At 44.3% G+C, this 16,857-nt stretch overlaps 1 protein-coding gene across 1 annotated transcript in view; it reads right to left on the reverse strand.

Annotated features, from left to right (window-relative positions):
• Positions 1-15,308, reverse strand: part of drosha (drosha ribonuclease III) — a 287,001-nt gene extending 271,693 nt beyond the window's left edge. Inside the window, exon 1 of the mRNA XM_070553472.1 lies at positions 15,215-15,308. The gene's annotated coding sequence lies outside the window, so the exon portion shown is untranslated. The remainder of the gene's footprint in view (positions 1-15,214) is intronic.
• Positions 15,309-16,857: the final 1,549 nt, after the last annotated feature.

Below are 16,857 nucleotides of genomic sequence, written 5' to 3' on the forward strand. Positions count from 1 at the left end.
CTTTCATCCTGTGGGTACGGGGTGATTGACAGCGAGCGGGTTGTCTGAAAACACTGAACTGGGGCACAATGAAATAATGATCAAACACAAACTTCCAAACAAATTAGAGATTCCGTCGCTGTTATGGATTATCCTGATCTGTCGAAGTTGGCTTGTTGTGTCACTGAGCAGTAAATGTCTTTTCTCCCCCCTTGGGGTCGTGAAACGAGGACTCCAATCCCAAATGGAGCAGAATGCTAAAAGGAGCGGCGTTCCCGTCCATTAATGGAGTTTTGGATTGGATTGATTCGAGAAGACACTGACAAATTTGAGTTGAAATCAATTAAGACACAATAATTGTACTTTCTTTCTTTTCCAAACATAAAAACATATTTGGAATTTTAATTATTCTCAATGTTTGATCTCCAGTTCACAAAAATGTAAAAAAAATAATTAGTTTACGCGATGCTACGAACGGCAGCGGGGTGAGGGGATGATGATAATCAGTCTCTGATGCAGAAGTAAAATGTTTTAATATTTGTGATGGATTAGTCCTTTAATCATTCATGCAGGAGAATCTGCAAACAGACTGCAATAACGGAGCTGAATAAAGGACAAAAGACATGAACATCAAACCTAAACAAACCATATGTTTCTCATGTGAGAGGGAAGAATCATAATTCACAACTTCATTATGTGTCGCTTCATTTATTCATCCGAAAACATGAACGTCGCCAATCGTCACTTTTATTTTCTAAGTAGAGATCAACAGTGATTCGTTCAAATGTATGAATTCAGTTAGGACTCTTTGTTCAGAAGAATACTGAATCAAATCAGGATGTGATGTGATGGAAACAGCGGATGAGTAAAGGATGGAATAAACAGATCCTTTAAAATCAATGTTTATATTTTTTATTTGTTTTATTTATTTCTTTACTTTAACTTTAGCACCGGCTGTATTTTTCAGGTAAATTTAGCAAAATGATGATGTTCTTCAAAGAAAATTGAGAAACAGGCTCCGCCCACTTGATCTTTACTTTCTGCCTCTGTTGCCTGACCATCAAAGGGCTGACAGTACTGACACTTTTTCTTTTTTCATATTTATAAAATGTACATAATGTTCTGACCGATCCATAAAACCAGCGCCCAGAATCCCTGATTAATATTTGGGTTGGGTCGATCACACTTTGGTCCTGCTCGAGGCAGCCACAGCGCAGCAGTTCGTTACCGAGCATCTGGTTCGTTCACATGGACACGTGGATGTCTGCAGACATGGAGCTGGTCCAACCGTAGCATGAGAAACCTGCTCCCTTTCAAAGCTGCACCTGCATATAGTTCTGCAGCTAAGCTAAGCTAACATTATGTATCTGCTCTGCAGTACAGAGCTAGCTTAGCGGTTAGCTACACTAACAAGATCAATTCTGATCTTCTGAGATGGAGAAAGTGCAAAGAAGGAACGGATAAACCATGAGAAATAGGTCAATAAACTTGTTCTTTATGCACCAACAATGACAGTCAGTGGGTAAGAAGAGCAGAGAGAAGGAGGATGTAACATCCATTAGATTTTAAAGTCAAGGGTCTTAACATTAGGGATGCACCGATGGATCGGCATTTGATCGTAATCGGCCGATAGCGCCCCTATCGGTTTTGATCGGAATTTTCAAAATAGATCAAAGCAAACCGATCAGGTAGGGTTGTCACGGTAACTAGTGTAGCGGTAAACCCCGGTAAAAAAAAAGTTGACAATAATAATAACCGTCTTGTTTTTTAAAAAACTATATTATCTTGGTGGGTTTACCGTGGCTGCGGTGTAGGCGCGGTGACCCTTACCAGCCACCGTATCATCGGCTGAAGTTGCCGGCGGCTCATGCACGCTTTGTTTACAACAAAACTTTCTTGAAGCTAAAGCTGAAATAATGGTCAAAGGAGGAGACGGCAGCGCTCAGGAGGGCATTTATTATCCCTCAAAGAAGACAAAGTCGGAAGTACGGGCATATTTTAGATATTTGAAGAATGCCGAGGGAGTTTATAGAAGACGGGCGGCTATCCTGTTTGCAGCACGAGCAGAAAAGGTGTCTGTGAAAGGCAGCAACGCTTCATATCTCATGACACATCTGCGTGACCATCACCCACATCTCTACAGTCAACGCAAGGCAAGTTAGCGTTAGCGTTTTAGCTAAAATGCGTGATCCGAGGATTTGGGTTGAGGGAGAATGTAACGAGTCGCTATATAAAGCAGCCGCAGCGCCGCTACCTGCATATAAACTGTGTCGCGGACACCGCCATGTTGAAATGACGCTATGCATTACGGGGCTCCCAGGGGCAGATAAGAGTCGGTCTCTCTCCGAGAATAATTGTGAATTTAACAATGATTACTGCCTGATGACATTTTCCCAAATCTGCAAAGCTCACTGGAAGGACACAAACCGAGGACAATATTTTCCTGATATACGGATTGCTCAAGTAAGGGTAAAAAAGTATCTGATTAGAAGGCTACTTGAGTACTGAGTATCATCTGAACTAATATTTTAAAATGATGACATCAAACAGACATAAAATAAGAAGTTATGGGCAAATATTGGTATTTTAAAGACTAAAGGGAAAAATTGTAAAAAAGTAAACAACATAATTACAAAATAACACATTTTAGGCAAAATTTAGACACAAATTGAGGACAATATTTTCCTGATATACAGGGTTTATTTAATTGTGTGAAAATGTAGCACGTTTAAAAAAAATACCGCGATAATACCGAAAACCGTGGTAATTTTGGTCACAATAACCATGAGGTTAAATTTTCACACCGTGACAACCCTAATACGGACCATATTAGAATAGGTTACATTTCCTTTATTCCCAGATTATGTAGTTTGTAGCACTCATTATAATGTAGAAAATTTCTGGCCAATCCACGTGATCGGTATCGGTGATCAGCATTCTTTTATATCGGTATCGGTGATCGGCAGCAAAAAACCTGATCGGTGCATCCCTACTTAACATGCTTCTGATATCCACTCACCTTCATTTAAAATTATAAACTCAGTTGAACTAAACTGAGATTCATTTTAAGTGGTGCAACACAGCTCTGCTTAACTTTAATATAAAGTCTGACCACGACCCATAAACAGAGCACAGTCATGGGGCAGGATCTACGGCTGTATTTCACACCATCTCCACATGCTGTTGGACAACAAACGACATGGTGTACTCAACACCACAGACGTCAGTCAACAGGGCGGTCCGCCATTCATTGTTGAAGAAAATGCAAATGCATCATGTTTCTAAATAAAAGACTTATGTACCTCTATCTGCTCCTGACTCAAAGAATAACCCACATTTAAGTAGCCCAAAGTTGATGCCAAAGCCGTATCAAATGAGCCATCCGCGTCGTTCCATCATCCCACCAACCAAACATATAGAGGGCAGTGATTGGCACAACACAAAACTGCTCAGGCCAATGGGAGGCTTGCTGAGGCCGGAGAGTTCCTTCTTGGAGAATCCCAAAAATGTTCCCACACCAGCGCGGATATATTATTTATTTATTTATTCTTCATTTAACCAGGAATGTCCTGTTGAGATTAAAAACCTCATTTTCAAGGGAGACCTGGCCAAGAGGCAGCAAAAGTTACAGTTGGACATGTTATGTACTAAATTACAGAAGGCAGTTACAACACAGGGAATCCGTCTCAAGGGCTATCAGTCTGGTTTTAAATGTAGTCGAGGAGATAAACTCGGTTGATTTCCAGTCTTCCTGCAGTCTGTTCCATGCAGAAGGAGCAGAGTAACGAAAACCCTTGTGCCCAGTTCGGTGCACCAAGCATGGCCTTAGAAATGAAGGTGTACCAATGTCCCAACCTCCTAGTGGGTAATGAAGGCCGTCCCACTGGAGAACACCACTCACCATGATGGGTCAGTGGTCTACAGTTAGTAATATGATAAACCACATAAGTCTTACCAAGACACTGTGCTGAGGCATTCATATACAAAAGGTCTCCATAATCCTGAATAGACAGAAATGTGGATTATGGAGATATATAATCCCATCAGGGAGTTCAGGTACTGGAAAGCCTCCTATAAGGGTGACCAGACGCCTGAGCCATCTCAGCAGCTTTCTCCGGTGAGGAGGAGCAGCGGCTCTAATCTGAGTTCCTCTGAGATTATCTCTAAGGATGAGGCAATCCAGCAGTAGCAGTAGCTCAGTAGGTTGAGTGGGTTGTCGGGGTTCATCCCGGTGGCGCCAGTGCTCGGCAGCCTTGCCTCTGTCAGCGCGCCCCAGGGCAGCTGTAGCTACACTGTAGCTCATCCCCACCAGTGTGCCAATGTATGTGAATGGGTGGATGATACAGTGTAAAGAGCTTTCGAGTCCTCTGACTCTGAAAGTGCGGGTCATATATCATTTTAATCAGGATCCACAGCCTTAGATGTAACAGTAAAAAAACAAAATAAACAGAAAAGTGTGAATGATAAACAAATATTTTTTCTAAGATAAAAAAGCATAATGTTCTCCTTTTGACATATTTTTATTCAAATGAAAATAAAAGAATTGTTTGGATTTCTTCACCTGCATCACCCACATTTTTAATAAGAATCACATAAAACTTGACAATCTTCCACAAGGTCAAGAATCTGAAGCCTAATTAAGATCTAAAATACTCGAGACTCACGTCCAATAACAGAAATCAATGTGATAAAAGTCAAGGGCTGTTATAAAAACATGGAGTAAAAGCTTCACGAATGTGGTTTAGTTGTTGATAGGAGACTTTATCATCTATATTAAAATAAACTGCATTCAGTTTTTCCTTTTGTAAAATCTAAATAAAACATTACGAGACCTCTCCTCACAGGGAAAAGCTGTCTTTCGTATTCATCACTCAGGCGTATCTCGAGGTTGTAGCGTTTGTAAACTGGTGCTATTCCATGGTTAGCTGCAGTTTGTTCAACTTTGTGGTCTTTGGTTACGGATAATGGCTGCAACAAGAAGTCAATCCAACGCATTTCTAACCAACTTGGCCACACTAACGTCGTGGAAACTGTGAGGAGGATCTTAGCTAGCTGACTGTGAAAGCTACAACACTGACACTGATTCTGACATCAGACATACATACATAGGCATCGACACATGGCAAGAGTTGGTGACTGTGGTCATTCGCAACCCTGAGTTGCACTACCTTAATAGAGATCAGAGGGTTTATATGAGGATTGGTTCAGGTGGAAAAAAAAAAGGCACTTCAGAGTTACCCTCCACCGGGAGGGCAGCTTTGCTCTGCAAAAAACACCTCAGACAGAAATGCAACAGACTTCAGACATTACACTAGGTGGGGAGGTAGGGTTGGGGACTCTCTGTCACTAACGTGCCGGTGGGCGAAGCGGAGATGAGGTGAGGATCCAAACGGGGTGAGGAAGACAGGCAGACAGGTAGGAACGTTTAACAATAACTTTAATGTGAAGCACGCAGGACACAGAAACAATGATCCAACACGAGACACAAAACAGAAGGGGTTTAAATACAGGACGGCTGGGAGCTTGGGTGATTGGGAAACGAGAGGCAGGTGGGAGCACTTAACAGAGACACAGGACTAAACCAAAAGGGGAGAATGAACAAGGCGTGACAGTACCCCCCCCCCCCCCAAAAGGGCAGATTCCAGACGCCCACAGGAACATAGAGCAGGGCAGGAGGAGGGGGACCCGGAGGGAGGGCCGAGAGGGACCGAGGGCCCGATGAAGAGGAGGCAGGGACCAGTAGAGTCTGGGGGCCTGCGTCTGTGGCAGAGGAGGCGGTGACGACGGGCTCTTGGGGGCCTGCGTCTGCGGCAGAGGAGGCAGTGACGATGGGCTCTTGGGGGCCTGCGTCTGTGGCAGATGAGGCGGTGACAACGGGCTCTTGGGAGCCTGCGTCTGTGGCAGAGGAGGAGGCGACGACGAGCTCTAGGAGGCCTGCGTCTGGGACAGAGGAGGAGACGAGCATGGACTCTTGGGGGCCCGCGCCTGATGAGGGCAGGACTGGCGGTGACCGGAGGCAGAGACGCCGGAGGAGACGTCCTTGACTTCTGGACTGGAGGCGGCGGCCTCTGGGCTGGAAGCGTCATTGTCGGCCTCTGGGCTGGAGGAGTCGTCGGCGGCCTCTGACCTGGAGGAGTCGTCGTCTGCCTCTGGGCTGGAGGTGGCGTCGTCGGCCTCTGGGCTGGAGGAGTCGTCGTCGGCCTCTGGGCTGGAGGTGGCGTCGTCGGCCTCTGGGCTGGAGGAGTCGTCGTCGGCCTCTGGGCTGGAAGCGGCGGCGTCGGCCTCTGGGCTGGAGGCGGCGTCATCGGCCTCTGGGCTGGAAAGAGCGTCGACCTCTGGACTGGAGAGAGCGTCGACCTCTGGAGTGGAGAGAGCGTCGACCTCTGGAGTGGATGAGGCGTCGACCTCTGGAGTGGATGAGGCATCGACCTCTGGAGTGGATGAGGCGCCGACCTCTGGAGTGGATGAGGCGTCGACCTCTGGAGTGAATGAGGCATCGACCTCTGGAGTGGATGAGGCGTCGACTTCAGAACACGAGGAGGCGTCGAATTCAGAACATGAGGAGGCGTCGACTTCAGAACACGAGGAGGCGTCGACCAAGGACTGGAGGAGGCGTCGACCACAGGACTGGAAGAGGCATTGACCACCATCAACTTCTGGTCCGGGGGCGTCGACTTCTGGTCCGTCGACTTCTGGACCCTCGACTTCTGGTCCGGGGGCGTCGACAGACATTTTTGTTTGCTATATAGCAGAAAAATGAAGCTCCGAGACTTAGCACCAGCTTTCTGGGGTTGAGGTCTTGTGAAACATCAGCAGTGAGCGCTCAGAATGGAGCGATCAGTCACAGAAAATCCAGCCGCTGATTTCCCCCAAAAAATCAGTTTTTTTTTACACATTTGATTAAACGGAAATGTGTATCTTCACATGAAATTAGAAAAATGAGCAGATTTCCCTGTTATGTGTGCTGATAACAGAGGGAATGATGTTTACTTTAGGCGATGTTTGTCGGGTCGGCGTGGATGAAGCTCATCGTTTCTCAGCTCCTCAGAAAGAGGAAGTAAGTCACCACAAACCTGCAGCTGTGATTTAAAAATAAAGCAAGAGGTCTGCATGTGGTCTCAGGAGATAAGGGGGGTGCATTTATTTTAAAATCTTCAGAGAGGAAAAGTCTCCTCCTTCCACTCCCTTAAACACACTTGCATTATAATAATCCACTTTTTCCTTCGGAGCTGCTTGAACATTTCCGGAGGGTCTCGGTGATTCCAGACCAAGTGACATGAGCAGACCTTTATTTTATCCCTTTTCCCTATGAGACACAGCTGCTTCCAGTCCCATCACAGAGCAAAGAGAAGCGATTAGCGCTTCAGCGTCCCGGGTTCTCCTCTAATGAGGAACATATTTCAGCCCAACACAAATGCGACGTTTTTACTTGCCGCTGATTGCATTTAAATGGATCCTATGAAGCAGGAAAAAGAAGATTTAAATGTGTTTTTTAGGATGGCACTGTGGCAAGTTATTCAATTTCACACACAAACAGGGCGCCCATATTGAGCATATGTTTGATTTCACGACAACTTTCCGCCTTTCCTCTTGCAAAGATTATTGCGTCAGGGTTTATGGGGTTTCTAAGGCAAACAGCGCTGTCATTTTCTCTGAGTTATAACATTTCTAACTCTATTGTAATGCCGACATGATGCTCGACTCTCACTGAAGACCTCATTTATCCTCAAGGTTTCTCAATGACACGTTGAGCCTTGGAAGCACAGAGAGGTGGAGATTGAGAGGCGGCAAGTGAAAATAAAGAATATGGAGGCAGAGAGACAGAGTAATGGATGTTAAGAAAGGTGGTAACTGAGAGGCAAAAGGTGCAGAGAAAAGAGCCCGAGATAGACTCACTCCATCACGTTCAGTGTGAGATTGACCTCCGTGTCTTCAAACATGCGTGTGTCCACAACTCCTATTCCTAAAGCGGGTAAGGAGGAGGGAGAGCGATGGAAAGGAGAAGCTAAGATCAAAACGGGGTCACTGCAAGTCATCAGATCAACTAAAGCTGCACAAACAGAGGAACACGTTTGGACACGGCCATATCAAGAAGGAGGGCTAGAGGGGCCTCCACTAGAGCACAAACGTGTTAAGCTATCTATGAGCCATGGATTTCACAGATGATGTCTGTTGGTTTTAAAGACATTCTGATGCCAGGAAAGCGCTTATTTTAGAACAGCAGATAAGGGTATTTTGGGTTTTGTGTGAAGAGACGTGACTACAAATGCTTGTCTCCTCATACTGACGTCATCGAACCAGACACGGAGAAGAAAATGGCCGTAAGTCTAGCGAGCTTTGAATCTTTCTTCCGGGACGAAAGAAGGAGCATTAAATGTGGACACTATAAATCTGGACATGTGGTAGGTAAGTGAGATTCTGTGGTGATATCATATATGCAACATCTGGTTTGTAGTCATTTTATTTTCAACATTGTACAAGCTAAACGTCTGGTTGACACGTGACCCAGAACAAAGAAAATAATGAATGCACGGGGATGTAAAGCTATTTTCTAATTCGCTTTGCATCACGCGCTGAATCACGCACACGTTGTACTTTAGTTTCAATGAAAATGATGTGAGTTTCGACTGTCTGCCATGTACTGTGAGATTTGTTAGCTTATAACGTTCATAATTGAAAGATTACAAATCAGATGTCGCTGCAGAATCTCGTCTCCCTCACTGTGGCTGCTACCTGACACATGAGGTGGTTTTCTCTACGTTTAACGCTCCCAACATCCTGGAAAAAGGATTCGAAACTCACTAAACTCAGACATTTTTCTTCTTCTCTTCTGTCTGGTTCAACAACGTCAATTTGGTGAGACGGACATTTGTAGTCCTACACATCTTTGCACACAAAACCTAAAAAAAAAAAAAACCTTTTGCTGCAGTTTAAAAAGAAGCGCCTGTGTTCAGTAGTGGAGAAAAACACTTCCTGCCCCTCATTTGAGTTTCGTGCGACTGCTGAGCGATTGAGCCATGCGACCAAGGGAGGCGTCAGGGTATGTTCGATTTACCTCGGATGTTGGAACTTGGAAGTGGGAATAGTGTCACATCCAAGTTACCCATGTTCAGGTTACCGTAGTCAGAGAAGTCAGGATTCCAATATGGTGACGCCCACTTCCCAAGCAGCCACTGTTTGTAGATATGTTCAACATGCAAACAAAACTTTTAGTATGTTCAACTGAGCAGCAAGCACTACAAGTAACATTGATTTTAAACGCACTCTTTCAAGCGTGTTTTGTAAAATAAACACATTTCACCCAAAAGTTAGTTTGGGAGGTCGGACTTTGGGGGCGCTTTGTTTGATTTTTCCTGCTCAGAAGTTGGGATTTCCTGGTTCTGAGGACAAATCGAACGCACCATCAGTCAACAAAATTAGGGAGCATGAGTCTCCTCCCTTTCCGGTCGGTTCATGGTTAGAAAATAAGCGCGTTCTTGGTATCAAAATGTGTCTTTAAAATTCACGGACATCATATGTGAAATCTATGGCACAAAACAAGCGGAATAAGAAAATAGCCTTTTTAGCCCCGTTGACTTGATTCATTTTTCATTCTTCCGGGGACCTGTGGTCTGGAAGTAGATGGGCGTGACTTAGGCTCCCTATGCACCTCAGTTCCCAGCGTGCACTGTAGGGTGACTAATTGACACATACAGTTTAGCACACCAACCTAGCGTGAATGCTAACTGAACCTAGACTGATTTAATGTCAGTCTGTAAACTTCCTGCCAGAGGAGGGAGGGGAACAGTGATTTACCTTTTGGAGCTAGTGACTTCAACCTTACGCTACACTGGATTATTGCTTTAGCCTGTTGTAGCGTTAGCGTGGGTGGGCTACGAGTGCAGATCCCTGCCGGCTTTAGAAGTTTTCCTGCCTGAACACTGAAGATCTGACTAAAACGAGCGATTCCTGCAGAACCCGATGAAGGCTGAGGACACGCTGTACTGTTCGACAGGGACATAAACAGCCTCGTGTCACACAAGCTGACACAAACAAAACAAAATCTGTTGTTTTAAACACCTATTAGAAGCATTTCTAACTAAACTAAGTAAAGCATTAATTTCAGCTGCGTGCCCTCTGTCATCACTTCAGATCCCACACCTTTTCCAGGTTTTATTCCTGTTAATTACAGGGTGAAAATGAACAGTGTGCTTCACAGAACGAGTGACCCATAAAAGACTTTTTGTCTATAAAAACTAAAATTGTATTTCTAAAATAACGAGTGCATTTAACCCCCTCTGTGTCGCTACAGCAGTCCAAACAAGAGGCTGCAATTAAAGGTGTCATTTCTGAGATGGCTAATTGTTGCAGGGGTTGGTGGCCTACCTGTGTGTAGGTGTGTCAGAAAAGCCGTCTGATCGCTAAAGCAAGTCAGCTGAAACACAAACCCACGTTTTAAATGGTTTATTTCACATTAGATGAATAACTGAAAGAATAAAGCTTCTACATGTCGCTGTTGTGTTGACCTACAGGCCACAAAAAAGCACAATAAGCTGTCAGCTCTAAAAATCTCCTCCATACCCTAAAACTCTAGCAGAGCCCAAAATAAACGGATTACTCCTCCCTTTGCCTCTCTGGGGAAGTGTTGTTTTGAGATATTTCATGCTTTAGTGCAAGTGTGTCACTACGTTTGTTTATGTGGAAACAAACGCTTCACTTCCTACTAAAGCACAAGAAAGGACTTCTGAGCTCCGGCATGAAACGTTAAATAACAACAAATAATCGTAAAACTCACAAACATACAGAAAATCTGGAAATCGTATCATTGAAGACTAAATAAACTAGATTAGTTCATGGAAAATGACTGAAAAAAGAACAACAAAAATAACATCCAGTCATCCTAAATTTATAAATAACTGGTTACAAAATAGATGTAACCGTATAGCATCACACATATTTTATTTATTTAGCTTATTTCCATGTTTCTGAGGGCTCTAACTCTTCACCTGTATTAGTACATTCCTCAAAAACCTCCAAACGTATACCCGTTTCCACCCTCAGTACTGTAGGTGGTAAGCGCCAATTTTACCTCTTTGTGGGCTTGTTTTGTTTTATAACTTGTTCATGATGCAACTGTTTTCATAACATGAGTGATTAAATACTTCCTGTTTACAGCTTTTATTTCTTCTTAATGCATATCAGCAATAAAATGCTCTAAATTTAAGGCTTTAAAAAGTAAAAAATGTTTAAAAAGTACCAGAAATGAACAAAGATTGTGCTAAAAGGACAAAACAAATATTAGGATGATTTCAAATAATCGGATAAGATGACTAAAATGTGCCCAAAACAAACATTCTAATAAGAAATAACACATTTAATCCGACTTCATGCGTCCAGACCGGCGTGGGTGTCCATCACATCAGAACCGAGCCAGCATCGGAGAGATCTTAGAAAATGTGAGTCAGAGTTCTTAGTCCTTCAGAAATGCTGTGTGTGTGTGTGTGTGTGTGTGTGTGTGTGTGTGTGTGTGTGTGTGTGTGTGTGTGTGTGTGTGTGTGTGTGTGCGTGCGTGCGTGCGTGCGTGCGTGTGTGTGCGTGTGTGTGTGTGTGTGTGTGTGTGTGTGTGTGTGTGTGCAGAGCTGCGAGCAGGCCTCCAGCTCTAACCCCAGCTGCTTGCTCCGCTTCCTTTTTAATACCACTCCTGGGACGCATGCTCCCCCTCCCCTCTCCCCGACGCTCCCTCATTTGGTCCAGGTGATTAGGAACTTAACACAAGTCCGGTGTTCCTTTAGCACCTTCCCCCACATCAAGGGGAATGACGGTAACCCTCCGACAGTTAGCAGGTGAAGAGCGAAAAAGGAAGAGGGGTGAATGTGATTCATCATGAGGTTCCTTTCATTTTTACTCGCCTGGCACAGCTGTTTGAAATGGCACCCCTCGCCTGCAGACTTGGGGAAGGGCGCTTTATGAAGATGCATGAGGGGAAAACAGACTATTAAAGTTAGTGAGAGTTCATTAACCTTGTAAAAGTAGGCTCTGGCTCCCATAAAGCCCCATTTCTCAGGATTCTGCCCGTCATTTTTTACCATAAGTGCTGGAGGTGGCCCGATAGTTCATTTCACACGAGACAAGCATTAAATGAGACAAAGACAATAGCTGGAGCTGCGCACACGCGGCGGCTAATGGTGGGTTTTGTGGCCTGTTCGGGGAATTTAACGCTCAATGTGTGTTTTTCCTTTCCCCTCCAACTTAGCAACACTTGAAGCCGAGCCCAAATTAGAAAACACAGAAGGTAATCATAATCAGGGGAAGTTAACATGTCATCAGCTCAGAGGGGGTCTGGTGCTGAGCGGTTTGCAGCCATTGGTCCAGGAGGAGGGCGGTTCTGACGAAATGGTACCAAAAGAGAACCAAGATGGCAGCCCGACTTAGAAACGGAGCGATTAAAGTTCTGCTACCATCTGTGTGAGTCATCTGCTCTCCCACATCACTCTGTACCGGGTCCTCATGACCATCATCATTACCATCCTAACCTCAGGAAGCTCACTCTCGGGACGACTCCACTTCACGTTTTTATCGCTGCAAAAAAGTAAAATTAAATATCAAGCAAACGTCTCCCAGAGCTGAGATTTGTTGCATGTTTGGTTTTTGAGGAGAGTACATTAGGGCAACCCCCCGCCAAATTATGGAGGAACGATAATGACTAATTCTGAGCAGATGTACGAGCAGGCCTCGGGAAAAAAATAATAGATGCAAATCACTGCTATTATTTGAACGTTGGGGGGGGAACAGACACACGAGCTCTCAGCGTGTTTTTTTAAAGTGTGATTTCTGGTGACTGATCGAGGCATTAGCATTTCTCTACAGCCACGTGGCTAAAAAGGAGAGAAGATCAAGACCAGGACCCACGAGTGACGCAGACGTGATTTAGCAGCTTCTTTTAGCAGCTGGGTCGGTGTTTTGGAGAAGGCGCCCTCTCAACAGGCAAACCAGCAAATCAGCGTCTACAATCAGGAGAGGCAAATGATGCTCGGCACGCAGAGGAAAATCGGTTCATGTGCTGGAGCTAATTGCTCAGCCCAATCGGACGCCCCACCGAGGAGCTTCCTGAGAAACTCCCACTGAGTAGCTGAGCAGGGAGCAGCTGCATCCATCAGCAGGGGAGACGCGGTCGTGACTCGGCCTCCAAACGGAACAAAACCAAACATCGTCCCCCCCAGATCGGATTCTAATGCTAAAAATACCTCAGAAATGAACCATAAATGGCAACCAATCCACCAAAAACAGCCACAGAGGTTTCAAATGATCACAAACCCAACATCAAACCTTCTAAAGCAGGGGTGTCAAACTCAAACTCACACGGGGCCGAAATGAAACTCTGGGACGGAGTCGAGGGCCAAACTTAATATTTTTTGAAAAAGTGACGGTAAATTTGCACATTTTCTTTATCAACATGTATGCAATTTTGAACCTTTAAATTTGGAAACAAACATATTTCTGCATTAACACTGAATGTGGAATAACCAAATGACACATGAGCAAGTCAGTTTTAAATAAAAGGCATCAGTGGTATTCATTGCTTGCGGTATATTCAGCATTTTAAAAATCTATTCAGGATTTATGTTTTCTTGTTTATTCATTTTTCTTATTTTTTATTCTCCTTTTTTCTCCTGTAATACGTGTCATCGCTGCTGTGACGTCTAGCTTTCCCCACTGAGGAACAATAAAGGGATTTTCTATTCTATTCATCTATCTGCAGCCTTTCCACTTCCTGTTTACTGTAGGTTAAATCTTTTCTCACGGGCCAACAACAAAATAAAAATATCATTTTATCTTAAATGAAAATGCAACATCTCACCTGTTAACTTTCCTGTTTTGGAGCAGAAAAAGAGCATAAAACCAACATATTTAAAGCTCAGTTTGCTCTACTGGTTTACTGTGATGCTCACCTGTTCCAGCCAGATACCTGCATCATGGGGTTGATCTGAGCTGAGGAGGAGACTCCTGTTGTTTTGTTCATCTTCATCATAATAATGACAACATTAGATGACAACAGGTGCTCACACAGGTTTGTGCTGATGAACATGTCTGAGCAGCTTGACCACGTTGTTGTGTGTCGGGGAGGAAACACAACGACAGAGTCGTGCTGGTTTGAGCGTGTCGCTGCTCGCTGGAGTTATATCAGCTCTGTCTGGACGTTAGTTTGAAAACTTTCTCCTTCAGTCGTGAACACATTACTGAGCGGCTAGAATCTCCGTTTCTGGGCTTCAACGTCAGAAAACAGCTGAGTGAACTCGGCGCTGAGAGAGAGGAGTGTAGTTTGCCCGAGACAGCGGAGCTGCAGACACCCAACTACCTCTGACTGCCTCAGCGCTGAAAAAACACAAAGGAGGGGGCGCATCTGCTCCGCGCTGGCGCCACAAAGCATCATGGGAGTATAAGTATTTGCGGTCAAATCGGCAAGCGGGCCAGTTTTAATATATTTTTGATATTTATCTCGCGGGCCACATAAAAATGCGCCGGATGCGGCCCGCGGGCCTTGACTCTGACATGTGTTCTAAAGGAACTTTAGAAAATAACAAATCCATCTGGAGTTACAGTAAATAATCACAGAATGGAAAATTAGGCTTTCTTCACCGGCAACTTTTGCTTTTTGAAGTTCTTTGAATTTTTCCTGGAGTTTAATCTCTTAAACAAACGAGAACGGGAGTTTTTTTTCCCCTCAAATTGTATTCAACGTTTCTCATTATTACAAGGCACAAAAACCTAAATATCAAGTTTAAACCTCATAACCAGGTAACAGGTACAAGCTCTTCCCTTTAGGCCTTGTATTTTGGAATGACCGTTGCACTGCTGTAAGTTACGCTCCAACAACAATTCCAACGTTCTGCAACAACGCTGAAACGTTCCGTAGTGAGGAACTACGTCAGGATATAAAACTCGGTCAGGAGCTTCATTCATCGTCAGAATCAACTTTCCGGATGAAAACTTTTACAAACATTAAGTCTGATCTCGTATCACCTCCTAAACCACGGATACTTCCCGTTAGGCACAAACCGTTCCGCGGAGACACGTCTTTGTTTTGTTGTCTGGTGAATAATTTTACTTCATCAACAAACTGATAAACCGAGGTCCACTCTCTTCCCTTAAGTCGTTTAAAGTGCCATGTTTGTAATTGAGAGCGTTCACTTGAGACGGAGCGATGTTTGTTCCCGTCCAAAGCGAACGTCCCAGCGGTCTTCAGATCTCCACTTACCTCGCCAAAGCAGGATGCTGCCTCGTTATGCACATCCCTTGCCCTCATTTGCGTGAAATCAGAAGATGAGAGGAATTAGTTCCTGTCTCCTTTCACCCCCTCCCCTACTCCTTCATCCTCCTCTTCATCTTCCTGTAGGACTGCAGATGTGTTGGGTCCTTTGAGGGCCCATCTGTTGTGCTGTGGAAGCTTGGGCCCAGCCAACGCCTGACTTGGGGCCAGATGATTAGGCTGGCATCCAAAGCGATACACCCAGGTAAGCCTCAGCTCTGCAGCCCTGACCGGTCCTATCAAGGAGAGGCAGGAGACGGGTCTTAGAGCAAACATCCCACAAAGCTCCGAGTCGAGCCAAATCCAGGAGGTTTTCCAGGGATAAACACAAACTAAAGGTGAAACATCCTGGCCTGAACAAGGAGATGCTTTAACACGAATGAGGATAAACAGAATACTTTTGTGTCCTTCATAGCTCCACAGAACTTAAAACAATAATATTGGCCTTTCTGTTGAGTAGGTTTGTTTCCCTCCAACTGTGACCAGCTGAAACATTAGTAACCAAAAGCCCATTACTCATCATCAGGGGTGAAAACAGCCAAATGACAGCCTGATTAGAATAACAAATGAAGGAGCCGTTGGAGGAAACGCCGGCGACCTTGTTTGTATGAGACGAAGGAATCTGGAACCTCTTCATGGTGATTTTAACATCATCTACCTACATTTGGTTCTCAAAAAATCAATAAACATTGGAGAACAACATCCTGAACATGGATGGTGTTCAGAAGGGACTGGGCTCTTCATCTACGATGGTTTAGAGCAAATTAAACTTCTGCATCTAAGCCGAAGATGTTGGTCGTCATGGTGCCAGGTTTCTGGGATTCTAATTGGAGCGAGGGTCATCATACCAAGTTCACCACACTGTAGCTTAATGCTGGAGCAGCAAGCTCTTCTACTTCCAAGTGTCTAGAGGGCATTTGGTTGGTAAAGCATGGCAGCTTCATGAGGGTCTTAATGCTGACTTGACACATTTTTTTGGAACCCGAACATGTTTTAAAAAGCTCTGATGAACAAATAGGGATTTATTTTAGATTGCACGGATCTCATTAGTTTGCTGTGTCTGTCGTCTTCAGACGGGACGTTTCGGTAACGTAGAGCTGAGCGTCATCAGCATAGCAGTGGAAATTAACGTTATATTTACGGATGTATTACTGAGAGAAAGAACTTGTAAAAAGCAGGGGGCCCAGTATGACACCTTGGGGCATTCCCAAAGTTACAGAACTGGATTGAGATGTGAACTGAGTGTGGCTTGAAAGACAGGATTTGAACCAAGTGAAAAGATGAAAGAGAGGACAATACAGCGTTTCTAGTAAAGAGTCCTTCATAAATCAGGAATTATTTGACTTAAAATTCAGTTCCTAAAATATCTGATGGCTGCAGCCCTAAAGCAAACCGATAAAAAATTATCCCTGAAGAAAAAACACAAAAAAACCAAATGTTTTGCTCACATTTACTCATAAAGCACTCAAGCCTTTCAATCACAGGTTTGCAACAACATTTTAGTTCCCTTTAACCATGTTAGCAGCTCTAAATTGGCTCCAATCTAGATACGAAAATGCATGAATAAATGTAAACAGTTGATTTGTTTTGCC

The sequence above is a fragment of the Nothobranchius furzeri genome, chromosome 7 (assembly GCF_043380555.1).
Source record: "Nothobranchius furzeri strain GRZ-AD chromosome 7, NfurGRZ-RIMD1, whole genome shotgun sequence".
NCBI lineage: Eukaryota > Metazoa > Chordata > Actinopteri > Cyprinodontiformes > Nothobranchiidae > Nothobranchius > Nothobranchius furzeri.